This window comes from Heliangelus exortis, chromosome 12 (genome assembly GCF_036169615.1).
Source record: "Heliangelus exortis chromosome 12, bHelExo1.hap1, whole genome shotgun sequence".
Classification (NCBI taxonomy): domain Eukaryota; kingdom Metazoa; phylum Chordata; class Aves; order Apodiformes; family Trochilidae; genus Heliangelus; species Heliangelus exortis.
This window is the reverse complement of record NC_092433.1, coordinates 1255213-1269225: the sequence shown is the minus strand read 5'-3', so window position 1 is coordinate 1269225 and position 14013 is coordinate 1255213. Positions and strand designations below refer to the sequence as shown.

Sequence of the window (14013 nt, the reverse complement as noted above, 5' to 3'; positions counted from 1 at the left end):
GCTGTGGGGCTCTGTGGGGGGGTCGGAGGGTCAGCGATCCCCTGGCAGGATTCGGAGAAGGGAGACCAGGCCTGAGTCTTGCTCCAGGCTGCGCAGATAACCACAGTGACAGCTCTGGGAGGCGATTGCCTTTCAGATCAGAAAAGGGAAAAAAACAAAAAAACCCCACAAAATAGAATAGGCTCTTCTTTCCTTCGTTGTCCTGTGCCAAGGGGATGTTGGAGGCAGGCGGGTAAATGCTTCAGTCTTTCTCTTCTCGTCCCATTTTGCCTCGGGCTCTGGTAGGCGGTCAGCCTCAGGGCTGCTGCCGGTCCGGTCTGGTCCGGTCCGGTCGGGTCCGTTCGCTGGGGTCAGCGAGTGCTCGGTGAGCAGAGCCGAGGCTGGTTCGGGGTTTGAAGGGGCTGCGGTGCCCCTGTGGCGGCTCTGCCATGCGCGCTTTTGTGTGAAGGGAGAAATATCGCGTTGGTGTTAATGGCTTCCTTCAGGCAGCCCGTCACGGGAAGAACATAGCGGGCTTTATAGTTCACACAGCTTTGCTTTGCTGTAGTTCCCTGATGGCCTTTTTTTTTTTTTTTTGCTTTATATTTTTAGTCTTAAAAGCATCTTCAGATTTAACCTCTAGATTGGAGTAAGGTTCTTGAGAAGAAATGGTGGTTTTTAGGTCAAGTGATGCATAATTTTACTGGTGTAGAACACGGAAAGAGCTGCCTCGGTAAGAGTCAGCTGGAAGGGGCACTGACTTTCCAGAACATGTATGCTCACGATGAGGTCTCCTTACTAAGGCACAGCTAATGCTCTGCCAGGCTGTTCCGTGCTGTGTCCCACAGGATCTTGTTTGTCTGAGTTGGTCATTTTGGTGGCTGTTTCTTTTTTAGTAAACCCTGCGCTGCTTTTCAACTGGCCTAGGCCTTGCCTTTCTATCAGAAGGTCTGGTACAGCCCATGAGAGGACTGTGGATTATTTGACCGGTGGAAACAGTATCCAGTGGGTCTTTGGTGTAGCTCGTTAAGTTCAGAATTAATTTGTAGAAACATCAAAATACAGGATTTCAAAGGGAGAATAAATACTTGTAAATGGACTGGTACAAATTCAGCTGGATCTCTGAACACCGTCACTTCCTGCACATCTTTTGGTCTTGTAAATAAAGCTTTATTCTGCCTTTATTATGTTAAGCAAGCATAAGCAAAAGAGGTTGTAATTACTGTGAGTTACACAGCTGCTGTACCACTATAACTAAAGCCAGTTGAGACCAATTTGGTGACAGCAGTGTGGAGTAGCAGAGGTATTGCCTAGGGTAAAGGCAGCCTTGAAAACAAGGTGAGTGTGAAAGAGTTGTTTTAAAGGGAAAGAAAAGTCAATAAACCTGTTTGATAGGTGGGATGGGAAATGTACGGAGAGGTGAAGGTACTGGCCCAACCTCCTGCAGCAAGCCAGTGCCTGACCCAGAAGTGGAAAACAAGGCTGCCTCTGTCACAGGTAGCACTTGATTCAGTGGGTGATGCTGTGCTGCCCACTTGGGTATTATGGGTTTTTGCTTTCAGGTGGAAAAAGGCTTGAAGACAACTTCTTTTCATTCTTTCAGAGCTGCAACATTTCAGAAGCTTGTAAAAGAGAAAAAAAAATAATAAAAAAATGGCAGGAGAAGTGATGATTAATTCCTTTTTTTTCCTTTTAACATTCTGAAGGATTTGCTTTGTGTGTGCTTGTCCTACTGTAATTAAGTCAAAACCTGGGAGGCAAGCAATTCTGGGAACAGCTTGAGGGTTCTTCTACTTAGCCTGGCCAGGGAAAGAGCATTGCTCCTCCAGCTTTCTTGTGATGCTGTGGAGGAATCTGGTCTGCATTAGATCATGTAAACCTTCAGCAGACGGCATGAACCATGCTCTCAGAGGAGGAGTTTGTCTTCTCTGCTTGTTTATGCAGCTTCATGCTTTTCCCAGGCACATCTAGAGGAGCCTTGCATACAGGACTTGTTGACCTCTAACTTAAAGGGGCTTCACCTTGGGTTACTTGAGGTTGTTCTTGGGGAGGGCAGGGGACTGCTGGTGGCATGTCTGACTAACAACAGGAGTGCTTTTCTGCTTCTTAACTGGAATTTCATGCAGCCTTTTAAAAGACAGCAATTCTAGTCTCTACAGATTTTGTTTTATTCTTCTCTACTACAACTGGAGACCTTGGTAGCATGAGGCCATGTTATGCTGAGTGCTCTACAGGCACACAGCAAAATTTCCTGTCCTGATTTGGATATACCTTAATTTGTTTAATGTTATGAAGCACCCAGTATCATGGGCCTGTTCATACTGTAGGTAAATGGGCTCCAGTCATGGGAACTTCACAATATATTCTCTTGAAAGTCAAGGCTTTTCTCTTACAGCAGTAAGATCTTCCTTAGCTTTCTGGCCAGGTTCTACCTGTGCAGCATCCCCTCAGAGCTGTACCCCATTTTGTAAAGGTGTCTGTGTATGCTCAGTGTTTGCAGTTCCAGTCCTGCTGAAGCTGCATGGCCATCCTCTCCTTGCACTGGGGCTCTACACCCATCTCTCTTCAGTGAGAGTCCTTGGTAAATTTTTGACTCTTCCCTGAGTTTGTCTTTTCACCTGCTTGCTTGCTGACACCATCTCATGTCTTTTTATGGTGATCTGTAGTGCATTTCTTGTATCATTTTAATTTGAGAGAGCTAAATTTAAATACAGCCTATCTCACCAAGTGAACTTAGTGGTTGTCTTGAGTCCCACCTTTTCTTTTGTTAAAAGGGAATTTATTTCAAACTTCAGTCAAAAATTATAGATACATAACAGTTCTCCTTAGTTCTGAGAAATATCATACGAGTTTTCTGTTGTGGAATACTGCATCACATTGTATGCATGTGATTTCTGTTGTTGATTGGTGGTGCACTTGCATTTAAATCCTTTGGAAAACATGGGCATTATATTGTAAATTATTTATTTCTGTGATAAAGTAGAAGTATGGAGGTAGACTGTGGCTGTCCTTAAAATCTAAAAGCATGTGTCAGTTCCATATATGGTTTTTAGCAGAGAGGGGGTAAAAAACTTGAAGGGAAGAGTGGTAATTATCTGCACATGGCTGTTTCTTTGTAGGGTGTCAGTGAGTCCTGCTTCAGTTTTTTGTCTTTAAAGATCATGTGTTGACTTCATGCTATGGCTTGAGTTGTCTGGAGAGTATCCCTGGGCAGACTTTGAAACTGCCTTTGAAAGAAACATTAAAGTAACACCTTGTTATTTCTTGTTAAGCTAAAGTGGGGTGTACTATGGGACTGAGGTGGTTTGAATATACTGTTCAAGGAGTGTGCATTATCTCTGAACACTGATGGAAGTTTTGCTTTGCTTAATTCCCTTAGATATGTAACAGTTAATTGGATATGTGATACTTCATCCAACCTGGTTTCATGTTTTAACTTTGCACCTTCAAAAGTGAAGACTGAAGTGTTCCCTTTCCTCTGTACTTTACAGCCAGACACCAGCTGGTTACTGAAGCAGAGGTGATTTTTCTTACATTTTACCAACTGTGTTGCTGTACTGCTGTGCTCATTTTGTGGCTAGGAATGTAAGGACAGAAGGCTGAAGTCACCTAAGAAGCCAGGGGCAGACTGGGATTAAATCCTCTGTGCTGCAGTTGTGTTGTGCTGGACTGACCAGGTAAATAGTTCAGTAGTGATACTTCTGAGGCCTCAGGTGCTCCTCTGCCTCCTCCTAACAAATATTCAGATGTAATACTGACTCCTGGTGAAGGGAGGGACCTTATGGCATTTGAGATTATCTCTAACCTTCCAGCAGTTAAGATGAGAAGGTTTAGTGCATGAAATAAAACGTTTGGCATTTTGTTTTAGTTTTGGTGTTTTTGTTTTCCAAATAGGCCACCTGAGGCAAAATATAATTCTGGTTATACCTGTGTAAATTTAGGGTACAACTACAAATTGAAGTTGTGGAACTGATACCAGTTTTTCAGCTCCTAATGGACAGTAGTGAACTAAGCAAAATGTGAACTCAGTTTCTTATGTTTTGATAAATCATATTTGTTTTAAGAGTAGAGCTACCTGCAGTAATAGTCTGAGATCTGGAGTAGTATTAGACACTTAATACAGTGTTTTAGAAAAGCTACTTTTCTCACGTACCTTATTTTGGAAAAAAATAGCATGAAAAATTAAACATTCCAGTTTTTCCTACTGTAGTAGAAACAGTAACCTGTAAGGCTTCATGTTGGAAGCTTCATTTTCTTTCTCAGTGTTGCTTAAACTGCCCTTCTTGAAAATTAGAAGTAAGAATATTCTTAAAGTTGTTATTTCAGATTTATTTTCTTTTGAAATTGCTTAATTTTCTTCCTGGGCCTTATTTGATGAAATTCAGTATACCTTATGCAATAGAACATCCGTAAATATTCAGATGAATAGGAAGAACTGTTGGGTGGGATTAAATTTTAAAAAAAGAAAACAAAAGACAATGTTTTCCAAAGTCTTTTCTCTAAACTGCTGCCATCTCAGCTGACAGCTTGGTTCTGTTTTGCCATGCTCTCTGTGCCTTGGCCCAGAATCAGGGCTGTCCCTGACCCCCCAGCAGCCATTAGACACTTGGTTTCTATTTTTCTAGGTTGGATTAAACCTGAGGTTTGATGGAACAGAAGTTTGGCAGCAGTAGTGGCATTTATTCCATATTTTCCCCCTGGCAGTGGGGCAGCACTGGGTCTTTGCTGTCCTGGTGAAGGGGATGCAGTGAGCTGCACTGTGGAACTGAGCCAAGTTGTCATGTTGTTCTTTTTCTTGTTAGCTAATTTCTTTTAGTTTTTTTAATTCTGATTTGGGTCCAGGTGTGCTGCCTGAGGCTGTCAAGTACCAGAGTGCTGAGAGCCTGGTGCAGCAGCACATCTGTGGTGAGAGGAGCATCAGGAGCCACCCTGCTGTGTTCATAGAATCACAGAATCCTAGAATTGGCTGGGTTGGAAGGGACCTCAGAGCTCATCAAGTCCAACCCTTGATCCACTCCCCCCGTGGTTCCCAGCCCATGGCACTGAGTGCCACATCCAGGCTCTTTTGAAATATCTCCAGGGATGGAGAATCCACCCCTTCCCTGGGCAGCCCATTCCAATGGCTGATCACCCTCTCCAGAAAGAAATTCTTTCTAATGTCCAACCTAAACCTCCCCTGGCACAACTTGAGACCTCTTGTGCCCTCTTGTCTTGCTGAGAGTTGCCTGGGAAAAGAGCCCAACCCCCCCCTGGCTCCAACCTCCTTTCAGGGAGTTGTAGAGAGTGATGAGGTCTCCCCTGAGCCTCCTCTTCTCCAGCCTCAACACCCCCAGCTCCCTCAGCCTCTCCTCATAGGATCTGTGCTCCAGCCCCTTCACCAGCCCAGTTGCCTCCTTTGGACCTGTTATTGCCAGGCTGTCTGGGGTGGCTTTCCCCAGACAAACTGTTCCTACTAGGGCCTGGCATTAGCATCCTGCATCATGCAGTCCCTGATGGGGGCATTTTGAGCTGAGGTTGTGTCTGGGATGGAGGGATGTATTCAGAGAGCAGGGGAAACACCAGATCAGGTGCTGCATGCTGTCAGCCTCTGTCTGCAGGTGCTGCAGGAGAGTTCCTGAAAGCAATGTTGCTGAGGGCTCGAGTGACCCTGGCTGGGCATCACTAGCAGGGTGATGGCTGTGTGTATCCCTGCAGCAGGATTTTGTGCAGCCCCTGGAGTGGCAGATGTCCTGCCCCGGAAGCAGGAAGCCTCAAACCTGCAGGCATTGATCACATGGGGCTTTTCCTGCAGCCCCAAGACAGCTACACCCAGTGCTTCCTCATTTCTAATCACAGTTCTCACCATTTCATATCTGCTGGAACAAACTTGCTGGTTTTAGGGGTGTTAAACCTCAGTTTATCCCTTTGAATCTAGGAAGGTTTTTTCTTCTAATGCGAAAGAAAATTCTATTGATTTGAAAAGCTGCCTGGTTTCCCCATGAGGGGGGTGCCTGGGTGGGAACAGCAGTTCTCTGCTCTGCTCTGTGGTTCTCTGTCCCCAGAGTTCCTGGATTCACCATTTCCTCTTTCACTCTACTGTATGGGAGGTTGTGACTAATCTGTAGCAGCATGGGGCCATAAGATGACTTCCAGAGGGTGATACATCCTCCAGGCATTCGTTTGCTTTCTTTCTCTGCTTTTGGCAGACTGCAGAGAATTGTTTGTTCAGATCTGGTAACCCAGCAACAGAGGAAAATAATGTGGGCTTGAAATATGATCCACAAAACCCTAGCAGAGGGAAGTGACATAAATAAGCTCTGCCATCCGAATGAATGCAGGAGCCTCCATTTCAGGGAACTGATGAAGTTTTAAGCATAGGAGCTGCAAAGTGGGACTTTTTGCTTATTTTTCTCTTCCTTCAGCTCCTGTCTTCCTTCTTTCCACCTCCTGCTTTCCTTCCTCTCTTGTGTCCCCAGCTGTTTTCCCTCCACTGCCTCCACATCCCAAGGTGTGTTGGGCTCACCTTGAAGACAGGAATCACTTTGGAGTCAGGAGATGGGACCTCTCTGGAGAGTATGCTGAAAGTTCTGCTCCTTCTTGCCTATAAAACAGATTGTGTGCCCCAGCTTGCCCAGAGTCCTGCTGGCAAACCCAGGTGTTCAGAGGGTTTTCCACACAGAAAACTGCTTGGCTCTGGGATCTGTGGGCATAATAGGGAATATTTGGCCCAGACATAGTTGAAGTGTGGTGTGGGAACATGGTTTCTCTGTGCTCCTGTGGGTCATGGAGCAGCCCTGTACAGCTCTGGGATGCATGGCACATCTGGTGCTGTGCCATCTGCTGCAGCCCTTTGTCTCCTTAAGTTTTTGGTTTTCACTGCTTAATTGCAGCCAACTTGCAGTCTGGATCTTAGGAAGCTGCCAGGGTGGTGCTGAGTGGTGTAGGTACCAGGGCAGTGTTGGGTGAGCTCAGGAGGAGGTCTCTGACCTGGGGGAAGGGATGGCAACCTGACAGTATCTGCAGGGGCTACAGGAAGGGGGGAGAGGGACTGTGCAGGGGCCTGGAGTGACAGGTTGAGGGGCAATGGGTTTAAATTAGAGAAGAGTATAATTAAATTGGATGTTAGGAAGCGGGCATGAGGGCAGTGGAAAAATGGAACAGGTTGTGGCCTCATCCCTGGAAATATTCAAGGTGAGTCTTGAAAAAGCTCTGAGCAACCTGATATAGTTGAGGATATCCCTGCCTGTTGCATGGGGCTTGGAGTAGATGAGCTTTAGAGGTCCCTTCCTACCCAAATTATTCTGTGGTTCTCTGTCCTGTACATCAGTGCTGAGCAGAACTGGTCCTGTAGGTCAGCTCTGGCTTGCAAGCAGAGAAGTCCATTATTGACCTCATGGATGAATCAGCTGATTTTTCAGTCTTGCTAAAACTAAAAGACATCTCAACTACCATCAAACCTGTCAAAGCCAATCATGTTTCCCTGCTTCCTACACAGTTTGTTACACCTGGTTGTAGTCCTTTTCCAAGGTCAGAACCCCCTTATCTTGGAACAGCCAAGGAATGGTATTTCTTTGGAGATTTTTGTTGCCTGAACAGATGATTCTGAAGCAGAAGGGATTTTCTCCCTCTCCTTGCACACTCTCCTGTGCCTGTTCTGAGGTGAGTTTTGGTCGTGATGCCCAGCACTGTGGCTGAATGTCGTGACATGGCTATAGCCCTGCCCAGCCTTCTGGCTCTTGTTAGGGCTTGGCAGTGCATGCCCTGCCAGCAGCATTAAACTTTCTGACAGTCTGATGTTAGGAAGGAAATACAATGCACTTTTGAGCAGTCAGTATATAATTATTTTGTTGTTTTCTATGATGTCATTTGGAAGGGGCAATTGGCCTTTAAAATGAGAATTGGCTATTGTAGGATAAAAAAAAGCATTTAAATGTAGCATGTGCCCTCAGCTTTGGTACATACTATCAAAAAAAGAAAGATTGTTTTGCCAAAACAACCTTCTCTAAATAAATTTTGGTCTCTGATTTAGTTGAAATCATACAGCAGTGGTCCTCATATAACCTTTCTCTCTGGCACAGTTTAATTCAGTAGCTTTCTGAGACCTCCATCTATCTCAATAAAGGCTCCAGTCTGACTTGCATCTTAGTTCCCTGTGTCCAACAGCTGTGCAAGCAATTCTAATTGGCTCCCTTTTGGTGATGCTTTCCTGAAGTGTTTGCTTTTAGCCAAGAAGAGATTAGAATCAAATATCAACTGTTAAAATCAGATTACAATTTTCCACATAAATCGTTTATTTTGAAGCAAAGAACAAGGATTGATCTATTTCCAGCTCAAATTTTCTTCTGCCCCTTCAAATTTTACATAAATTTACATAATTTAACAGCTGTAATGTTAATAACAGTGAGGCTTAACCTGTGACAAGAAATGCCATTTTCCTTTCATCAAATACCTATCCTTCCATGTGGTTCTTTTTTTCCTCATCCTTTTGTGGCTTCAATCTCTGACATTTCTCATTGCAAAAGTGCATTTTATACATTTGTAAGTTGTTTTCATTCTGTCAGTCATCAGTTCTGGGATGTTCTCCTGTATCCTACAGCTGTGCTGGTGGGCAGAAGGTTTTAAAGAATTTGCATTTTGAATGCAGCAACATATTTAGTGTGACAAAATGTATAAGAAAATGCAAACCTTTGTGCAGCCTCTGAAGTGCCCTTAAGAATGCATTGTACTGGCCTTATCCCCTAGAAAAATATGCTGATTTTATTTTCTCTCAATTATAATGTAATTATAAGCTTTGTGATCTGAAATAAATCAACTGCTGTAAATTTTGTTGGCCAGCTTTTAGCTTTTAAATTTGAATGTCTGGTTGTTTTTTGAGATGAATGAGATCTTGTTATGTAAAAATCTGTCCTGTGTGTACATAACAAGGAAGCCTCATGTGAAAGTGAGATCTTTAGCATACTGTCTAGCTACATGAAATCTTCATTTAAGTAGTGTAAATGGGTTAACTTCAAGTGCATGAAAATTTTTAAAGTTGGGACATCTCCTTACTATGGTAGGTTTATTAGGAATAACTGGTGTGTTTGTGGAGGCCTTTCTTTCCTGATGGGAAGGAGATTTAAATTTCAAAGTATTTCACTGGGGTTTTTTTCAGTCTTGCCTGTCAGATTCTTTCCTTGTGTATCTTTTATCAGAATTTTACTTTAAATCCCAACTTATCTGATTTTTGTGTCAGTGGTCTTGGCAGACACTTCTGAATTTTTCAGTTTTCTTGTGTTAGGATGTAAGGGGCTTTTCCTCCTGGCATTTTGTGATCAAAACAATTTCAAGTGGAGAGGAATGTCCATACTTGTCCCCTCATGTCAGCTGCCATGGTAACACAGTCAGTGAGGGCAGAACTGGAATTTTACTTTGCCCAGTATCCTGTAGTATCTGCTAACTGGGTTGTGTGGAGATCCTCTGGAATTTCAGTGGGAGCAGAGACCAGTCCAACATGCCCTTGTGTCACAGGTGAGTTATGAGTCTTGCCAGAAGAAATTATTTGAAGTGAGAAGGACTTGATAAAACATGAGAGCCTCTTTTTTGCCATGAGCTGGGCTTGCACTGCCAAGGTCTGTGTCCTGCCTTGTGCCCTGAACCAGCTCAGGGGAGACACAGGAGGAACTTCCTCTGAAGCCTCAAATGTATTTTTTCATAGGAAAAATCTTGGCTTTGTGCAATAATTACTGGCAGTGCTGCCAGTCTTAAATGCTAAGGTATCAGGAAATGTGCCTTTAAAAAAAAATCATGCCCACAATTTTTTGCAGTGAGGCAATTGGCAGGAGGAATTTAGAGGCTGACTTGTTTCTTTGTGCAGCCCAGAGGCCTGGAGGCAGCTGGACTGCTGCTGCATTTCCCCCTTCCCTCTTGAAGAGGATGAAGTCCACGACTCTGGTAGCTGTGTTTTAAATGCCAGATATTTTAAGACCTCTGATACTCACAAGAGACAGTTTTGTATTTGAATGTCTGGAGGGTTAACTGAGCATCCAACCTGGGACAGAGGTTTGTGTTCCTAAACCCTTAAATAAACAAATGCATGCACCAAATCATGTCCTTAACTCTGAAGCTGCTTTGAGCTTTAATGTGATTTAAGGCTTGTGTTTACAAAGAGCCTTTGTTGTAACTTTTCTAAAAACAGCAGAAAAGTGTAGTCTGTGTTGTGCTCTAATTACTTACAAAATAGGAGGTTTAATGGGAATGAAGATGACCCTGAAACCTAATGACCAGGACTGCAGTGACCTTCCTTCCCTGGCAACCCCAAGATGATGTGCTGGCTGTTCCTTGGATCTGTGCCCTGGTTGGAGGGCAGGCAAGCTGCAGCCTGAATGCTCAGTGAGGCACCCTGGTAAATACTTGGGATTTGTTCTGAAGTTGCAGCACTAGGTTTTTGTCTTCTCTCTCCATCATTTTAAACGGGTTGGGAATGTTTTATGGGCAGGAAATGGGAAGGGCTGTTTGGTGAGCACAGCTGTTTTAAATAATCTCTCTGGAAGGGTGCTGAGCTCTCTGTTTGGAAATGGTCAGGAACCTCATGGAATTGGAATTGCTCACTTGCTTTTTGAAACAGCCAACACAGTTTTTAACCTGTCCCCTTTCACCTGTTTATAGTATCACCAGTTTCCTTATTGTGTCAGTGAAGCTATTGAGGATATTTCACTCATTAAATTTCATGTGGGGTTTGAATTTATAATTGTTACCCTTGTTGAAGAAGGAATTACATCCTGAAATAAACCAAAACGTTTTCAAGTAAAACTTTATGAACTTAAGCAATTCTTAATAAAACTCTAAGTACAGCCCAGGAAATGAGCACTTTCTCTCTTGCCTTACAGTACTGGCAAGTAAATACTGAATGGAGGGATTTGGTTAATTTAATATGACCTTGGTTATCTGCATTGAGAAATCTCTTTGAATGTATCAAACCTCACTGTAAACACAAGTGATGTGTGCATCACCACAGTGTAGGTTTCTGTACTACAGTGGAAATTAATATAGATGTTTATTGAATATTGTGCAACAGGAAGCAGCTCCTTGTATTGTTATTTCTTACTTCCTGTGTGTACCTGTGGACATCTGCCAAATTCTAATGTTATGAGAGGACTGCAAAAACTCAAGGCTTTCTTTTTTACATGCAGTAGCTAAACACAAGAAAACACCCTCAATCTGCTGCTCTTTTTAAAAATGTATTTTGCAAGATGCTTATCATTCAGTTTTATATATGGATAATGGAAAGATGAAATAATTCTCTTTTGTAGATTTTGCCAGCTGCCAGTTGAGTGTGGTGGGGAAGGGGCAAGGAGAGAAAAATAAGATGAAGCAGGGACCAAGCTTGTAACTCTAAATCCTTGTCTATAGTGAGGATTGACTGCCCAAGCATAGTGTTGGACAGAAAATCTTCCTGGAGCTGTGGTGGTGGAGGATGCTGCAGCCTTGTCTGATACCTTTCACTTTTTCTCTCTCATTCCTTCCCCCCTGCCCTTCACCTTGCTCTTCTAAGGTTTTGAAAGTGTGTTATGGGTGTTTTCCTGGAGAGTTTCACTGGATCTATGAAAGGATTTAATCTTTCCCAAAAGTGAGTTGGGTACTTGTAGAGCTGCCTTCTGTTTCCTGGCTCCTGCTTGCCATTGCATGAAGGTTTCATCCTTTTTTTCATATCCCTTCTGATTACAGTTGCTGGATTCAATCTCCTAATCTAATATAGTTACTTCTTGGCAGTTCAGTTTGGTTATTAAATTTCTTTGTGTTCAGAAGATAAAAGGGAATACATGGAAAAGGCAACAAATCTTTTTTTGTAGGTTTTTTTTGCTCAAAAGCTGCTCTATTTTTGCCCTCCTGCCTGTCCCTCTTCGTGCACTTCAGAGCCACAGACTGAGAGGGAATCTCTGAGGCTGGGGCGTGATGTGAGCTGAACAAGCTGGATGACCCAGTGGGTGGCTTTCCTGAAGAACATACAAACCAGAGACAGGATGGGCTTTGGAGCAGGCCAGTGCCTGTGGAATCCAACAGCTGCAGTTTCACAACAACCCCAGGCAATGCTCCAGGCTTGGGAAGAGCAGCTGGGAAGTGCCCACTGGCAAAGGAGCTGGGGGTGTTGGTGAGTGTCAGGCAGGGTGTGCCCAGGTGTCCCAGAGGGCCAGCAGCATCCTGTCTGTATCTGGAGTGGTGTGGGCAGCAGGAGCAGGGAAGTGATGGTGCCCCTGGACTCTGCACTGCTGAGGCTGCACCTCCAGTGCTGGGGTCAGGTCTGGGGCCCTGACCACAAAAAGGACATTGAGGTCCTGGGGTGAGTTCAGAGAAGGGCAACCAAGCTGGGGAAGGGTCTGGAGAAAAAGTCCCCCGAGGAGAGGCTGAGGGAACAGGGATTGTTTGGTTTGGAGAAGAGGAGGCTGAGAGGAGCCCTTGTTGCTCTCTACAGCTCCCTGAAAGGAGGTTGCAGGGAGGTGTGTGTTGGGCTCTGCTCCCAGGTGAGTGATGAGAGGACTGGAGGAAATGGGCTGGAGTTACCCCAGGGGAGGTTTAGACCAGATCTGAGGAAGGATTTCTGTCCTGAGAGAGCAGTCAGGTGCTGGAATGGGCTGTGCAGGGAGGTGCTGGAGTCACCAGTCCTGCAGGGATTTAAAAACTGTGTAGATGAGGCACTTCAGGACATGCTCAGTGGGTGTGTGTATATATATATGTATATATTTCATATATATTTTTTTGTTTACGTGTATATATATATATTGTTTGTTTGTTTTGGGGTTTTCTTTTGGGGGGGGAGGGGGATGCATTGACAGTTTGACATGGTGGTTTTAGAGGTCTTTTCCAACCATGACTATTCTGTGATTCTGTATTAATATTGTAGCAATGCCAGGTGTACAAGTACATGGATAATTGGCTTAAAAAGAGAATTATAAGCCCTTGGCCCAGGCTACTTTGTCTAAAGCCTAGTTAAGCAGGAAGGAATTTTTTTCTGCCAATAATTGAATTCTTTGAATTGAAAGAATTCTGCCAATTCTCTCAATAACTAGGAATGTCCAGGTAACAGAGCTGTCTTGCTTCCTTGAGACTATCTCTAAATACTAGCCAGCTTCAAATGAAACTTTGTCTTTGTACTACAAATATGTTCATCAGCAGAGGAGAGCTGAAGGTCATCTTAGAGAAGATTTGCAGGTTGATGGCTTGGTGCTTTGGTCTGTGTTAGGTAAAGCAGTGGTTTCTCTGGGGTGAGCTGCAGGGTCCTTTGATGGTGAGCAGTGCAGAAGGGGATGATGATATTCCACTGAGAAGCAGCCACACATGCAGCTTATTTATAACCTGTAATGAGAGAGCCTCTTTTCTGTGCAATAAGTGAGATTCACCTTGCAGTGGTTTCAGGCTGGGGCAGATGGAAAGGTCTCAGGAGATGCTGATAGGAGCATCCACTGGTAGGGATGTGTGTGGGTGTGCCCTGGACTCTGCTGGCTCTGTTGCAGTTGGAGGGTCTGAATATTATCCAGGATGAATTGGAGCTGCTGGCTCCCCCCTGCAGCTTTGTCTGTGCCTCTGGGTTGGTCACATTTGACCCAGACCCAATAGGCAAAACTTAGGGCAGCTTTTTTTGTAAGTTTCTTTTAGAGATAATTAGTGTGGGGTTTTTTTGTTTGTGTTTTTTTTTTTTTTTTTTTTTTTTTTTTTTTCCTGAGTTCAGCCTATGTTCTCTATGGTGAGTCCAGTTCAGGAAGATATTTAAAGGTGGGCAGAAACCAAGATGTCAAAACTGATCCCTGGGAAATCAAGGCAGCTTGCACTCAGCTGGCTAAATTCAAGCAGTGTTTGGGGAGCAGGGGTGTTTTAAAACACTTCCTCCCCTCCCCCAGTGCTTACAATGAAGTCTTGTTCTAAGATCCTTCAGTAATCATAGAAATATTTTAAGAACACATTTGAGTCACTTGGAAGAAATCCAGCTGTGAGGCTGTTTAGCTTCAGCCTCTACTGGGTTTGTGTTGCTACAGAACAGTCCATCAAAACTAAAAACTGAACCAGTGCACAGACACAAGTAAC

At 44.0% G+C, this 14013-nt stretch overlaps 1 protein-coding gene across 4 annotated transcripts in view; it reads left to right on the top strand.

Annotated features, from left to right (window-relative positions):
• Window positions 1–14013, top strand: part of BICD2 (BICD cargo adaptor 2) — an 86920-nt gene that overhangs the window by 637 nt on the left and 72270 nt on the right. The gene's annotated exons all lie outside the window — the stretch shown is intronic.